This window comes from Diorhabda sublineata, chromosome 2, assembly GCF_026230105.1.
Source record: "Diorhabda sublineata isolate icDioSubl1.1 chromosome 2, icDioSubl1.1, whole genome shotgun sequence".
NCBI lineage: Eukaryota > Metazoa > Arthropoda > Insecta > Coleoptera > Chrysomelidae > Diorhabda > Diorhabda sublineata.
Genome location: NC_079475.1, coordinates 41,140,524 through 41,158,708, shown reverse-complemented (window position 1 = coordinate 41,158,708; position 18,185 = coordinate 41,140,524). Strand labels below are relative to the sequence as shown.

Here is an 18,185-nt window from a genome sequence, read left to right as displayed (position 1 = left end):
AATCACCAACGACGAAGTACCAAGACGCGTTGGTCATAAAAGAAAGTTGTTGACAATTTTTAAACAGAAATCTAAACTTTCACGTCAGAATAGGATTCATGAAATGTTATTTGTGGTCGGTACTGTTGTAGAAAGTGGAAACTCAGACCTTGGAAGCTCAAATGACCAAAAATTTTGAGATGTGACTCTATAGACGCATCCTGAAGATTCCTTGGACTTCCAGAATCACCAACGACGAAGTACCAAGACGCGTTGGTCATAAAAGAAAGTTGTTGACAATTTTTAAACAGAAATCTAAACTTTCACGTCAGAATAGGATTCATGGAATGTTATTTGTGGTCGGTACTGCTGTAGAAAGTGGAAACTTGGAACTTGAAACCTCAAATGACCAAAAATTTTGAGATGTGACTCTATAGACGCATCCTGAAGATTCCTTGGACTTCCAGAATCACCAACGACGAAGTACCAAGACGCGTTGGTCATAAAAGAAAGTTGTTGACAATTTTTAAACAAAAATCTAAATTTCCACGTCAGAATAGGATTGAAAGAATGTTATTTGTGGTCGGTACTGCTGTAGAAAGTGGAAACTTGGAACTTGAAACCTCAAATGACCAAAAACCTTGAGATGTGACTCTATAGATGCATCCTGAAGATTCCCTGGATTGAAAGAATCCCCAACGACGAAGTATTGGTCAAAAAAGAGACAATTATCAAGATAAGAAAAACATTTTACGCAACGACAAAAACCTACTGCTACAGAACATAATTTGGGTTTCTTCTTGGTACTAATTTAATATTAATTGAATCCAAGAAGCCTTCTGAATAATTGTTTGTTTTTTCAACAATCACATAGAGAGTAAAATATGTCTGTACAAGGGTTATCAATGTCAAATTTATTGATAAAGACCAAAATTGAATCGGAAATAATTGTATTGAAACTCAGCTATTTATTTATCATACATTCATTCTAGAAAACAATAGAAATAATTCATTAATGAAAAATTTAGCGCGCGCTTCTTTTTTTCTATGGTATAAGCACGTCTGTTTAAAATGCATTGCGCCATCACGCTCTACCAAGAAGACTGTGGAAGCCAAAGAACTTAGACGCGATTTCAGTCCGTTTGAAACTACCGAACGAGGAGGTTAAGCCGAACGCCGTTTGGAAAAAACATCGCGTTAATACTATGAAATAAACATTTTCATATAAATAATTAATAAATTAGATATAGCAGTGGATTGTGTTATATTTAATTCGTCGGTTGTGTTGTGATGAAAATTATATATATTCTATCATAGTTTTGTGAACTATATATACAGTTACATTAATTTTGGAATACGCTTTTTCATATAAGAAGAAACAGTTTAAAGAAAGGTAATATTTGAAAATTGTAAAGCAATTCTGTTTGGTTTTCAATTTATTCAACTTTTCACTTTTATTTCATCTTCTCCACAACTTTCCGAGCATCAGAATATTCCATCCTTTGCTACTTCATTCCTTTCCTATTTCCCACTGTTTAATCTTTTATAAATCGATTTCTGAAGACGATAACTCCTTTATCGAAACGTGCATCGTACACTTTAACTATGAACGTTGGTGTTATGGTATTAGTTAATAGTGTGTTCATAAAAACTATGTATGTATTACAAAGCTTTCCCGTATCTCAGTAACAGTAGAATAATTTTTGTTCTACATGGCGGTTAGAAATAATGTTTTCTTTCTATTTTGGTACCATGAGATTTGATTTTTTCATGGTGCAATCAAGATATCTCTTGGTTAAACCCATTATTGAAGTCTAAGTCTTAGTTAGGAGTTTTTGGAGACGGTTGTACTGTCCTGTTTTATTCATTTCATCCTTGATCTGCCTTTCTTGTTTAATAAAGTTCATAAATATCTTCAGTATCTTCTGAATTCAAATGTTATTTCTTTATTATGCTTTTTTCTTTGAGAATCTACGTTTCTTTTTCCCAAATTTCCATGTTGTATTAATGTTTTGCCTAAAGCTTTTGACCTGCTCCGAAACATTCATTATATTGTTCCTTGTATCTGTATACAAAATAAAAATGTGATTTTCACTTTGTAAACTTACTCCATATATAAAAAAACTAAAGTTTTTTCTTTTTTTCTTATTTCGTTCTACTGAGGAAGTGGCTAAAAAAAGTATTTAAAACTTTACTTAAAAGAAGCCACTTTCGACATCATGAAAGATGAAAATTTTTAATTATCGTACTCAGGGAGCTGCTAATGAAAATTTTAACGAGAATATTATTCAACAAGAGATAGTTCCGCCAAACGAGATTTCCCTTAAAAACTTTTATTATTCATTATTGCTGGAGGTAGAAACTTTGTTCGAATCGAGGGAAATGGTCGAATAAAAAGTTTCATACAAACAAAAAATGATTCTGTTGTATATTCTTCTAGTTTTCTATATATTAAAGTTTATATTCCAAATTTTTACCAGTAATATGGTGGCAAAACCCATAAACAACAACAAATAATCATCCGGCCACGGACAAATCTACGGATGGATACATTTCCACCAGGTCCTGTCTTTTCGACAGGTCCTCAACTTCAAACATCAAATGATGATCCTTAAAACACATTTTTGATCCTTGCAGAAATCAAATCCACGTAGAAATAATTCTTTTTCGCACGCAAAGTCATAAATGTGTTAATTTATAATTTGATTTCCATGGGAAAAATTCGAAAAAATTCTCGAAACTTTCGACAACGACAAAAATTAAAACCGTCTCTCCGTTGTTCTTTTTAATTAAATAAATTACCAATTAAACAATTATTTAGTCTACAATTGGACTGCCTAAATTCAAATTGATGAATGGGACGACTTCGAATGTAATTTTTTTCACGAGAAAACAAAAAAATCTAATTTTGTTTCAATTAAGATATTCGTGGACGTGAAATAGCACTTTTAATTTGTTTGGAAAGAAGATTTATGTGCTTGTATGAATTTGGGGTCTCCGAGACACTGGAGAACCCAGCTGATCCATCGATCCCACGTATTTTGAAAAATCTAGAAAGTTGTATGTTTTCAATTGCCAGAGATTTTGTCCACTATGGCGACAGTCCCCCGATAGAACTACCAGCAGATCTACTCTGGTTACAGAAGAGTTTCGGTGTTTTTTTTCATTGTTCTGTAGCTAATACTAAGAAGGATTCGGGTCCCATGAAGGGCCTGTCTGTCCCCGCTTCAACGAGCTATGATTTATTTGGTTTTATGGTTCTCGAAAACATGCTGTTTGTCCACAAACTATGATAAAGCCTTCAGATATTTAGGAAGTTTTTGTATTTGGTTCACGATAAATTACTTACTTTTTTCGTACTATTTTGAGCCTAGGAAAAGCCTATTCTAATACGTTTCTGATTCAAAATCTCATTCTTCAGAGTGTAAAATGTAAAACAATACAGTTTGATTATCATCCCATTAATCCCATTACTTGAACCTTGGATCTATTATTTATTTTTATATAAGTTTATGAGAAAGTTTCTTCTCGTTATATTGTTCTTCAGTGCTACTTAATAATCGAAAATATTAACTAATCATACCGTCATATATTCGAGATAATCAACTGCACAGTTTAAAATTGTTTCAACAGATTTGGATAACGTATTAAATTCTATTTGATCCCGGACTCTATAAGTACATTTTTATGTTCATGATTAACTAAAATTTGCTTCATATCACAATATTTTGGTTATTTACCGCCTGTCTATCCAACAGAAACACAATTACGTTTGCGTTTGGCACGTGATATTGACGTATGACGTTAGATTTTGGGGTTATTTCTCTCTATTATTATTATTTCCAATAAAAACACATAAATGTCACGATAATAAAAAGCAGTACACGCGGCAGCAACGTCAAGTTTAGAATTTACTACGAATGTCAAACGTCAAACGTCAAACGTCACCCGCAACGTCAAGCGGAAAGTTAAGTTTATGAATCGACCTTAACTCAATACGACAACGTTGTCTGTAGTTGAAATATTTGTATATCCTTTCTTTAAACGTTACGACTACTGTTTTTACTTCAAACTTCATTGTCGCAATTTCCACATGCAACTGAACCGGTCTTTTAATGGACCCTAGATATAAAAAAAAGACAATGATCATCCGCCTCATTCAATGGACACGTTTAAACTAAACTTTAAGCCGGGATTGGAAATAAACGTCGCTTTTTTACGTTCCACGGTTTTTCATTGAATCGACGTGCCGTTTAATGCTAAAACAAACACATTAGACAAATTTTTAGTTATAGTCCATTCGTCGACACATTTGCAATCAAGATATATAAGAAGTAGACTTCTGATTTACAAATTTACATAAATTATTAAGTTTAATATCACAATTCCAAAATCTATTAGTTAGCGATCTACCTTTAGGTCCTTGTCAATTGAGTTGATTCTTTACATTACAGAGTTGCCACAATTCAAGCTTTGTAACTAACTTTAGTGACTTATTACTTTGTTTATTGAGTGAGACTCGCTTTGGGGGCTCTGTAACAAAAGAGAAGAAGAAAAAATTGAACTTTAGGGATCAATCTACGAGAATATATCTAATTAATTTATTTTAGTAAGCAGATATATCGGATTATTCGAAAATTTTGTTAAAAAATTGTTTTAATGAGATTATTAATCGAGTGATTATATTAAAAACACTCTGTAGAAGTTAATATTGTAGAATGACTCATGATAAAAATGTTCATCTCGATAGAGACGTTCATTATAACTAAATAACATTATAATATGTTGCAATCACTAATTAGCATTTTATTATAAGTCAATAAATGAAGAAGAAAAAAAACCATTCTATTAATTCGGCCTTTTTGACTAATAGAGGCGACGCTTTAAGGCGATAAATTATAGAAATTAAAATAAGTGCCGGTCCAAAGGAGGAATATTGAAAGCCGAAGAGATTTGATAGTACAACTACCGAAATTACAGAGCGGGTTTTTTTCTACCTCAATTTCTAAATCCAAATAAATTATGTACCTAAAATTAATATTAAGATATAAATTTTTGTTTTATAAAATTTCATCATCAGAAACAGTATTAACGCAATCCGTGCACGTACGAGGATGATCCTAGACCGAACCTAGAGATGGCGTTAGTTGCTTGGAAAATACCCAAAACGCACAGCAAATGTTTCAAGTTCGAAGACACCACGTTGTTCAATATTTGTTTGACGGCAGAAGTTGAACTAGATTCTACTGCTTCATCGTTATCGACGGAAAAATATTGGAATGCAAAGTTTAGACGAGACCGTACGATCTACGAAGACCAACAAATATTTGAATGCAAAGTTTAGACGAGACCGTACGATCTACGAAGACCAACAAATATTTGAATGCAAAGTTTAGACGAGACCGTACGATCTACGAAGACCAACAAATATTTGATTGCAAAATTTAGACGAGACCGTACGATCTACGAAGACCAACAAATATTTGAATGCAAAATTTAGACGAGACCGTACGATCTACGAAGACAAACAAATATTTGAATGCAAAGTTTAGACGAGACCGTACGATCTACGAAGACAAACAAATATTTGAATGCAAAGTTTAGACGAGACCGTACGATCTACGAAGACCAACAAATATTTGAATGCAAAGTTTAGACGAGACCGTACGATCTACGAAGACCAACAAATATTTGAATGCAAAGTTTAGACGAGACCGTACGATCTACGAAGACCAACAAATATTTGAATGCAAAGTTTAGACGAGACCGTACGATCTACGAAGACCAACAAATATTTGAATGCAAAGTTTAGACGAGACCGTACGATCTACGAAGACCAACAAATATTTGAATGCAAAGTTTAGACGAGACCGTACGATCTACGAAGACCAACAAATATTTGAATGCAAAGTTTAGACGAGACCGTACGATCTACGAAGACCAACAAATATTTGAATGCAAAGTTTAGACGAGACCGTACGATCTACGAAGACCAACAAATATTTGAATGCAAAGTTTAGACGAGACCGTACGATCTACGAAGACCAACAAATATTTGAATGCAAAGTTTAGACGAGACCGTACGATCTACGAAGACCAACAAATATTTGAATGCAAAGTTTAGACGAGACCGTACGATCTACGAAGACCAACAAATATTTGAATGCAAAGTTTAGACGAGACCGAACGATCTACGAAGACCAACAAATATTTGAATGCAAAGTTTAGACGAGACCGTACGATCTACGAAGACCAACAAATATTTGAATGCAAAGTTTAGACGAGACCGTACGATCTACGAAGACCAACAAATATTTGAATGCAAAGTTTAGACGAGACCGTACGATCTACGAAGACCAACAAATATTTGAATGCAAAGTTTAGACGAGACCGTACGATCTACGAAGACCAACAAATATTTGAATGCAAAGTTTAGACGAGACCGTACGATCTACGAAGACCAACAAATATTTGAATGCAAAGTTTAGACGAGACCGTACGATCTACGAAGACCAACAAATATTTGAATGCAAAGTTTAGACGAGACCGTACGATCTACGAAGACCAACAAATATTTGAATGCAAAGTTTAGACGAGACCGTACGATCTACGAAGACCAACAAATATTTGAATGCAAAGTTTAGACGAGACCGTACGATCTACGAAGACCAACAAATATTTGAATGCAAAGTTTAGACGAGACCGTACGATCTACGAAGACCAACAAATATTTGAATGCAAAGTTTAGACGAGACCGTACGATCTACGAAGACCAACAAATATTTGAATGCAAAGTTTAGACGAGACCGTACGATCTACGAAGACCAACAAATATTTGAATGCAAAGTTTAGACGAGACCGTACGATCTACGAAGACCAACAAATATTTGAATGCAAAGTTTAGACGAGACCGTACGATCTACGAAGACCAACAAATATTTGAATGCAAAGTTTAGACGAGACCGTACGATCTACGAAGACCAACAAATATTTGAATGCAAAGTTTAGACGAGACCGTACGATCTACGAAGACCAACAAATATTTGAATGCAAAGTTTAGACGAGACCGTACGATCTACGAAGACCAACAAATATTTGAATGCAAAGTTTAGACGAGACCGTACGATATTACGAAGACCAGCAAATCAGTGATCGACCAAATGAGTTGATTACTCCAGAAATGTTGAAGAAATTCCACTAAATGGTACTGGATGATAATTGACTAAAAGTGCGCGAGATGGCAGACATAGTAAGCAAAAAAAGAGATGGGTTAACTTTGATATAATATAATATTTATTGGGACGATATGAATCGTGAAATTTCAAATCTATTAGTTGGTCAAACTATTATTTTTCCAGAAGATATTGTATAAAAACTAGGGATTCATTCTTTCAGTTCCGTTCAGTACAAAAAGGGTCCTCGTCTTAAGGGCCATATGGTGAATCTTTAAAGAAGAAGGTAAAAGCTCGAGGGTTTGATCTTTCCATATTTCGCTGACCCACTTAAAACCGGGCAGGGTAATTAGAGCGACAAGGACCTTTTACTATTTCCACAAATGGGATTCTGGACCCTTTTCTATTAAATTGAAATGCGACAGTGTCGTGCGTATGTTTTAGTTTTCCGTTCCAGAAACTCTACAAATTGGAATTTCTGAAACTGTGTAATTTTATTCCCATGTATAGAACCCAGTAAACGCGTTTTGAAAAAATTTTTTGGTAGAGACTAGCAGACAAATTTGAAACGGAAGTAATTACAAATAGATAACAGATAGATCGAGTGAAAACTGGATGAAGAAATGACAGTCCAGGCTGAAATTATAGAGGGTTTCATTAAAAATTTTAATTCAATGATTTGACAATTTTTATAGCCGTCAAACATCTTGATAAAAACCTCATAAATTATAACTATAATTTTACCAGTTTTTATGTTGAAACTTTTTATTAAATTCTACCACACAATTCTCGATTTATTTACTATATTCCATATATCAATACGAGGGCAAGTCAATATATTTAGAAATACTACGAAACTAGAAGATTCTGAGCTGGCAACACCGTTTTTTAAGTAGTAAGATTTGACAGCGTTACGATCTGCTATGATTTTAAGTTGCAACGTTTATTTGGTGATGAAACCTTTCACCAATAGTTATGGTTAGAACTGGACGATGAGGATAAAGGATTCTAGGACATTAGACTTACCAACAATATCCTATTTTTCCATTGGAAACCTGTTAATCTTCAGAATTGTACAATTATTGGCTTCATATGCATTTTGGTACGTAATATTTTGATATACGAGGGTTGTTTGTAAAATTTCCGACCTCAACCAGAAGATTTATTCAAATATATTAAAAAAAAATATATTCAAGTAATTATTTCATTAAAGCTAGTCGAGTAATTTTGACAGTGTACTACTACAAGTGATTCTTATGAAAAGTATCATCGAGAATCCGTAATAGAAGCTATAAGTTTGAGCTTGTAATAGAAAACATTAGCGGATAATTTTCAATTGAACATAATTTCAGATTTCAAATTTATGGCTTATTAAAATTGATAGAAAAGACGTGTCTCGAATTTTATATAAAGGAATTACGGTCTATAGGAAGTTTAGAGTGCCAGACGGTTGGATATTAACGTTTTGTAGATAATTTAAGTGCCAGGTTAAGTGGGCAGTTGGTGTGATGTATATTGTGAATCACGATCTCTTGAAGTACAAGCTAAAATTAAAATCTCAAGTAGTGAGGTACTGGAAAAGAAGCGAAAATAAATATTTATCAAATTAAAAAATAATAACCTACTTATGATTATTTTTAGCTTAGTATGAGTCGATTAAAAGAAATAGAAACTACGTTAGAAATCAGTTAATCCTCTAAATCCTGCGGGGATATTTAGGTTCCAGGGAAAGCTTTGAAATTGTAAGGAAAAACATTGGGATTGATGTACTATAAAATATCTGTTTACGAGAATGGTAAATAATGAAACTAGAGACGTAATATCTTTGGTTTGAAACCTTTTAGTCATGTACTTTTGCCTGGACAAAACTAGAAATTTTGGGGGATTGTTTGGGAATGTATAAGGTAGGTAAATCCAAGTTTTCGAATAAATCTAGCTTGTACTCGAGGAGGGGTGGCCGAAAAACTACGATGTTTTCGGATTTATTAGTTTTTGGCTTATAACTCCCAAACTATGCATCTTCACGAAAAATATATTACATACATTTTTAAAGTAGATAAGATTCGTTATCGTTCAAGACTAATTGTAACTTTGTAGGTCTAATAGGTCCCGAGATACAGCTCTTCAAAATTTGTCAATTTTGTGGGTGTGGCCGAAAAACCATGATTTTTTCGGACTTGTTTCAGTTTTTGGCTTATAACTCCCAAACTATGCATCTTCACGAAAAATATGTTATTAACATTTTTAAAGAAGATAAGATTCGTTACCGATCAAGACTAACCGCAGCTTTGTATGTCTAATAGGTCCCGAGATACAGCTCTTCAAAATTTGCCAATTTTTTCCAGAAATTTGAGAATTTATGTCTTAGCCGTTTTTTTTGGACGAAATATTGACTAAACTATTGATCCCACGAGGAAGTCATGCAAAATGAAGTTGTAGAGCAGCTATTTAGCTTCAATTCAACCACAACCACAACGCTGTAGAACGAATAGTTTGCAAGTTATAAAGAAAAATCAAAAACATCAACAAAATCCGATTTCTCAAAAAATGAAGCTCTCAAGAATAAAGCGGTGATCCTGTACAAAAAATTGCGAAGTTTTTGATTAGAAACGTTGGTTAGGGGATGCTAAGTGAAGCTTAGTCCGAGTTTCTTTGACAAAAAAACCTTTTTTTTTCTGACGTCTTTCGGTTTTTGGTCTATATCTCAAAAACAATGCGTCGTAAGGGTTTTTTTTATCCATTTTCGGAATGAGCATTAAATTCCCTTCAAATTTCACTAGTCACATTACTTTTTTGACCGTATAATTCCGAAGATACAGACATTTCAAAATAGGTTAAATTTCTGAAAATGAAGAAATGGTAGAAAAAGTTTTTGGATCGTAATATACAATTCTACACGTTCTGTACGAATCACCCTGTATGTAAATGAACAATAAAGTATAAAACTTGACGAAAATAAATTAATAAAGACAACTTTTTAATACCCCATGCATAATAAGTTGCCGGATAGAATCTACCGTACAATTTAATGTAATTATTTGTAAATGGAGACCACCCTCATAGACTCTGACGTAATAAATAATTAAGAAGACAACCACAATGGATCTCACATGTTATTAGAATTTCTATTAGAAAATAAAAACCTATAATCATTCTTTTCTTATATGGAACAAAATAAATATACACATAATATGAGAATAATAGACTATTAAATAAATAAGATGTTTGTAGGGTTATTTATATTTTTATTTAATTAGGGGATTGGGAATTTTGTTATGAAGGGGATGTTATACTATTCGTAATACTAGGCCAGGTTTTAGGCTAGGAATCAGCGGTAAAAAACGTGGAATTTTGTTAATTAACGTCAATTTTTATAAAAATTTGGATTTAAACTCTGAAAACTCACCCCCTTATCGTAAAAAAATCGATCTTATCATGTATTTATGTAAAATACACTTTTAATGAATTATTCGTAGATCTGTCGATATTGTCAAACAAATTCGGACTCATACAACCCCTCCAAAGACCATCTTTGTAGGGTAGTAATAGTGATTATGAAATTTTTTTTTAAAATCCTTTTTATTATCTCGATTTTCATGAAAATTTGAATTCAAGTTCTACTTACCCTCTTCTACGAAATATTCCTTGTGCCGAATCTGGATTTTTATATTTTGGCGGGTGTAAACTACCCCTTATTGCAAAATAACTGGAAAGCTCGGATTTTATGCATGTTTCGGGTAAAATAAAGTTTAAATGTATTATTCGTAAATTTGTGGACATTTTCAAATACGTTTATGATCAATCAAATTCATGCAACCCCTACAAATCATCCCTTAAGCATATGAAAAGTTAAAAAAATAATCTCAACGATTCTTTCGTAATTAAAAATTATCAAAAAGTGTATGTATCTTGAATTGAGAATATTTCGTCAGTATTTTTGAGAAATCTAAATATTTCAACCCTTATGAAACCCACCTTCAACGACAAAAAATTTCAAAATCGCGGTTGAATTTTTTCTCTTTTTCCAATGCTTCAAAATTCATGCTTCGAAATTTTGAAAAAAAAAAATGGTTTTCTTACAATAACTCGCTCAATTATAAAATTAGAAACTTTTTCAAAAAAAATATTTTGTACAGGATTTCAAGTACTTTAACGTCATATTAATAAAAACTTTTTCCAACCCCCGGTTTTGAAAAGGGTACGACTCAAAGGGGTTGCTTTGAATTTATATATTCCATTTTTATGATACATAGATTTCGAAAAGCTCAAAATTTTTGGCAAAAAAAACCCTACAATTAATATTTTAAACATTTTCTCATGAAATGAAAAGTTTTTTTCTAAAAAAAGTATTTAAAACCGGATCATATCAAAAATATATGGATAAAATTGATTGATTGATTAATTTCAATTAGGGGGGTAATGGCGAGGGTATAATTTTCAAAAAACTTCTGATAGTGCGAATTTTAAAAGTTTTCCTATTGGCTTGTAAAGAGTTTTTTCCAAAAATATCATCGATTTCAAGTTATTTGAGGTTAGAGGTTCTCAATTTCGGGGTTCCCCCAAAATACTCAGTTATTATTGCATTTACAGAGGTCTTCAAAAAACGTATCCTTTTGTTTTTTTATTAGCTACTTTTTGGTCCTTAATGATTTTGATGATAAAATGAGAATTTTTCAACGCAACGTCCGATTTTGAAGAGCACGTCAAAATTTTATGATAGCAATGTCAAATTTGACATTGACAATGTCAAATTTGACATTGACATTGACATATCGGTTTTGCTCAGTTTTTTTAATGAATATTTGCAATTCAAAATTCTTTTTGATAATTTATATAATTCCAGACAATAATATTATTCTGACTGGACTATAAACTATTTTTGGTATCCCTTTTGGTAAATATTTTAGGGTCTTCTAAATAGGGAGAACATACGTCCATATGATTAAAATATTTTACACTAATAGTTTTACACGGTTGTCATTTAATGGCCCTTAAAATAGTATTTAGGGTCGAGGTAAATAGATCGGCTTTGTATGATATATAATATAATTAAATTGAATGGAAATTTTTTGAAAAAAATTTTTATTAGTTAATAAATTGTGTAGTTTCTAAATATTCTCGATTTTAGGTGTCTGCTGTTTCAAAATTAGTTTATTTCAATGATTTAAAACAAAAAGATAAAAACTGACGTTTCTACTTTTCTTTAAACGTCAATTTTTATCATCATCATCAAAAAAACTAATTTTTGAACAGAGATTAAATCAAGAATATTTAGAAACATATCAAAAGGTCTAAAATAATTTAAATTGTGTAGTGTAGTGTAGTAAAGTGTGTAGTGTAGTGAATATTCTAAGGGTTTGTGCCAAAATGGTCTCAAAAAACTTCGCAACTGAATATAAGGACAATAAAAAAACCGTGTGCGTTTACCGAGAATCCTGATTTGAGTCCTGTGACCCGTAAAAGCGAAATATTTTGTACTTTGTTCATACGCCTCGTACATTCAATATATTTAAAATGAAATATCATCAAAATAAAGAAGATAAAAGATTAAAAAACAAAACAAAAAATAATATTGAAGATACGATTGTTATTGTTAATATTTTTTTTGGTATTAGTGCCAGACACGACACTTCTTGATTAAATTTGCAAACTTAGGTAAATGAATGACCCTTTTATTAGCTATAAAGTAAATTACAGTGCAGACTTGCCTGTAATAATCAACACAAATAGGGGTTGCTACCCTTCCTACACCTCTTCGTCCTTCACAAACATCAGGCTAGTCTGGAATATGCCCTATCGTCAAATTATAGCTTATGGGTACTGATTTAAGGTAAAATATGATAAAATCAAAATTAGATATATTCGATAGGACGTATTGGGAATACTGAGTGCTTTAATGGGGAGTAATTGCTAGGTTGGGTGGTGTTGAATTATCATTATTGTTCTCATTTTCGTTATGGAATTTGTACAATCAGTTTTACCTGAAGAACCAGAAAATTATCCATTTTTCCACCTATGCATCAAATTTTTATCTTCATTTTCACATTGGAACAAAAGTAAAGCCTTTGTTCGATGATGTTATATTAGAAAAAAATATTTTTTTTAAAAATTGGGACTGATACACTCGTTTTTGTTTAATTTTGAATCTGTAGTTGTGTCCAATTTATACGAAATTGAATTGGAAAATGCATATTTTGTCCAAATAGAATTTGAAAAAGTGGAAATTTGACGGAAATTATATTAGGAAAAGCCCTTTTAGTCTAAATTGGACAATTTATTTGAACAGGAGGCTCTTAGTTCAATGTAGTAAAGCCGTTTCTACACAATATTTAATTTGGAAATGTTATTTTTGGAAAACTTTAAACCAGTACCGATTCTTTGGACTTGAGGAAACCACGGAAAACTTTTTTTTTAATAAAATTAGATTAAGAAAAGTAATTTATGTGAAAATTTGATTTTGATATAATTCAAACTGCAATTTTTGTTTCAAAGTAAATCTAGAAATGTAATTTAACGAATTGAAGTTATGTCTTTCAAATTATATACAGAAAATTTTTCTTAGTTACACAATATATCAAGGAAAACTAATTAGTTACCATATTAAATGTAAAAAAAATTTTTGACAGAATTAAAACTTGGCCATTTAGTAAATCCATTTTTTGTTGAAATTTGAGTCAATTTTGTCGAAAAGTTTTACCAAAATTAAAAGTTGGCGAACCCGTTTTGACAAGATTTTGAATAAAAAATTCAATTTTTTGTTTAAATCAAACTTTGAATACTAATTATCTTGAGAAATTTAATCAAACACAATTATTTTTTCAAAATTAGATCGGAAAAATGGTTTTTTACCGAAAGTTATTTTGGAAAAAGTATTTTTTTGGCGAAATTCAAATTGGAGAAGACATTTTTCGTGCTAACTTAATTTAAAAAATCTAATTTCCATCAAAATTCAATTCAAAAAGCAGTTTTTTCTCAAATATAAATCAGAAGAACCATTTTTGTCCAAAGTAATAATGAAAAGTCTTTTTTAATAAGTTTAAATCATGTAAAATTATTAAAATACATAATTCGGAACAAAAATAGTCAAGAAAAGGTTTTATTCAACAAAATTTTATCAATAAAACTCATTTTGATGAGATTTTGAATGAAAAAAACTATTTTTTGTTCACATTGAATTAAGAAAAGTTATTTTCGTGAGGAATTCAATTAAAAAAAGTTATTCATGATTAAAATTAGACACCTAGAAGTAATTTTTTCAAAATTAGATCGGAAAAATGGTTTTTTGCCGAAAGTTATTTTGGAAAAAGTATTTTTTGGCAATATTCAAATTGGAGAAGACATTTTTCGTGCTAATTTAATTGAAAAAATCTAATTTCCATCAAAATTCAATTCAAAAAGCAGTTTTTTCTCAAATATAAATTAGAAGAACCATTTTTGTTCAAAGTAATAATGAAAAAGCCTTTTTAATAAGCTTAAATCATGTAAAATAAATAAAAAACAAGATTCGGAACAAAAATAGCCAAGAAAAGGTTTTATTTAACAAAATTTTATTAAAAAATCCGTTTTTGTCGAAATTTAAATTTAAGAAAATCATTTTGATGAGATTTTGAATGAAAAAAACTATTTTTTGTTCACATTTAATTAAGAAAAGTTATTTTCGTGAGGAATTCAATTAAAAAAAGTTATTCATGATTAAAATTAGACATCTAACATCATTTTTTGAAAGTTAGATCCCGAAAATAGTTTTTTTTTGTACAAATTTATTCAAGAAAACTAATGTTTTACTAAATCAAAAGCCAAAAAACACATTTTATGTTATAATTAGAGTTAAAAGACATTTTCAACATCTTAAATTTAGAAATTTAACCAAAAAAAATTATTTCTCCATGAAATTAGACAGTGAATATCGATTTTTTCATAATTAAATGTCTTTCGGCAAAAATTTCTTTTGGAAAATATATTTTTTACTAAACTTAATCAGAAAAATCCATTTCTCGACTTAATGAAAATAAAATTTTGTCCAAATGGGGTTTGAAAATTATAGTTTTGCTTGAAATTTGATCACAAAAATATTTTTTTCTAAAATATAAACTAAGAGAGTAATTTTTTTGTGAAAATTAAAATAAAAAAAGCCATTTTCTGTACAAGATAATTGAGAGGACGTACGATTACTTAGTTTTTCACAAACATTCTTTAGCATTTTCAAATAAACATAATTTTTCAAAATCGTTTCATCATCAACTACGAAGTTATTCATTCCCCCAAAAATAAATTCAATTCTCATTAATCTTTCCAGCGTGAATGTGACCAATCCAAACGTATTTATATTTTGAACCTCGAGATACTTCAACTTCCTGTGTTGATGCCTCCGTGTACTTAATATTCATATATTCGTAGTATATTCATCAGAACGGCTTGCATTATATGAATAATTTTCTGTGAACATTGAATAAAACTTTGACGTATCGGAATCGATTTGCGTAGAAAATTTATAAAAAAACAAACAAAAAACAATTATCTACGTATTCCACGATAATTACTTGTAAGAATGATCATTTCCAATAATTTTGTTGATTTTGCGAGATAAACACACTTTTTTGACCAGTAAACTCTTGAAAATTGATCCTCAGCCAAGTCGCTATCGATGCACAGTCTTCAGAAACGTTTGAGGTCTCGTCGTTCAACAGCAACAAAAGTTCAAAATCAAAATCAACAAGAATCTTCGCACGGCAGCCACCTTTCGATTATAATACGGTTTACCACCTTTTCACATCAAAAAAAAAAACAAAAAGAGAAGAAATTATAACATAACCTAATCTGACTTAACCTAAAAAATATCAATTTTTGTTGTTGTTGTATAATAATCAAAGATATTAATATGAAAATTCTATATTTATGACGGAATGATATATATCTTTGTTTAATATAGTTGCAAATCGACCACATACGTTTAAAATCTTTGATGTTCGAATCCAGACCACGAAATTACCGAACTCACGCCTAGCTATTAGACTAACCGTTTTTGTTTTTTTTTTTTTCATTCCGCTTTCCAAACGCGTGATGGATAACTTTCAGATGTCTGTTGTTTTGGTTCGGTTAATGTATACATATACGATCCCATCTTCTTTTAGATTATCTTTAATGGTGCTGAGGGTAATAAAACGCGAGGAATTTGTTGCCGATATAGAAGTTTCAAACTATATTATTATATTTTCTTCGCTAAAACTTCAACTCAATCATACACATCTAATTTCATATAGAAAGAAATTGATTTATTGTGATATGTTTAAAAATATCAATTTTCTACCTATAACACCTTTTTTTAAGACACCCTGTATATTTTATTTGTTTATCTGTTTATTTCATCGAATAATGTACAAGATATTCCAACGGGACTCAAAAATCAAGAGTTATTTGATGAAATTAGTGAAGAAATTGTTAAAACATTTTAAAAATTCCAATTTTCCACCTATAACACCTTTTTTTAAGACACCCTGTATATTTTATTTGTTTATTTGCTTATTTCATTGAATAATGTACAAAATATTCCAACGGGACTCAAAAATCGAAAAAATACTTGATGAAATGAGTGTAGAAATTGTTAAAACATTTTAACAATTTCAATTTTCCACCTATAACACCTTTTTTTAAGGCACCCTGTATATTTTATTTGTTTATTTGCTTATTTCATTGAATAATGTACAAAATATTCCAACGGGACTCAAAAATCGAAAAAATACTTGATGAAATGAGTGTAGAAATTGTTAAAACATTTTAACAATTTCAATTTTCCACCTATAACACCTTTTTTTAAGGCACCCTGTATATTTTATTTGTTTATTTGCTTATTTTATCGAATAATGTACAATTTATTCCAACGGGACTCAAAAATCAAAAGTTACTTGATGAAATGTGTGTAGAAGTTGTTAAAACATTTTAAAAATTCCAATTTTCCACCTATAACACCTTTTTTTAAGACACCCTGTATATTTTATTTGTTTATTTGCTTATTTCATTGAATAATGTACAAAATATTCCAACGGGACTCAAAAATCGAAAAAATACTTGATGAAATGAGTGTAGAAATTGTTAAAACATTTTAACAATTTCAATTTTCCACCTATAACACCTTTTTTTAAGACACCCTGTATATTTTATTTGTTTATTTGCTTATTTCATTGAATAATGTACAAAATATTCCAACGGGACTCAAAAATCGAAAAAATACTTGATGAAATGAGTGTAGAAATTGTTAAAACATTTTAACAATTTCAATTTTCCACCTATAACACCTTTTTTTAAGGCACCCTGTATATTTTATTTGTTTATTTGCTTATTTCATTGAATAATGTACAAAATATTCCAACGGGACTCAAAAATCGAAAAAATACTTGATGAAATGAGTGTAGAAATTGTTAAAACATTTTAACAATTTCAATTTTCCACCTATAACACCTTTTTTTAAGGCACCCTGTATATTTTATTTGTTTATTTGCTTATTTTATCGAATAATGTACAATTTATTCCAACGGGACTCAAAAATCAAAAGTTACTTGATGAAATGTGTGTAGAAGTTGTTAAAACATTTTAAAAATTCCAATTTTCCACCTATAACACCTTTTTTTAAGACACCCTGTATATTTTATTTGTTTATTTGCTTATTTCATTGAATAATGTACAAAATATTCCAACGGGACTCAAAAATCGAAAAAATACTTGATGAAATGAGTGTAGAAATTGTTAAAACATTTTAACAATTTCAATTTTCCACCTATAACACCTTTTTTTAAGGCACCCTGTATATTTTATTTGTTTATTTGCTTATTTCATTGAATAATGTACAAAATATTCCAACGGGACTCAAAAATCGAAAAAATACTTGATGAAATGAGTGTAGAAATTGTTAAAACATTTTAACAATTTCAATTTTCCACCTATAACACCTTTTTTTAAGGCACCCTGTATATTTTATTTGTTTATTTGCTTATTTTATCGAATAATGTACAATTTATTCCAACGGGACTCAAAAATCAA

The 18,185-nt window shown here is 30.5% G+C and overlaps 1 protein-coding gene across 2 annotated transcripts in view; it reads left to right on the top strand.

Moving 5' to 3' along the window:
- Positions 1-1,074: 1,074 nt before the first annotated feature.
- LOC130453213 (netrin receptor UNC5C) overlaps positions 1,075-18,185 on the top strand; it is a 327,846-nt gene continuing 310,735 nt past the window's right edge. The window contains exon 1 of one of the 2 annotated variants that reach the window (XM_056792838.1): positions 1,075-1,372. The gene's annotated coding sequence lies outside the window, so the exon portion shown is untranslated. The remainder of the gene's footprint in view (positions 1,373-18,185) is intronic. The other variant, XM_056792837.1, reaches the window with a different exon arrangement.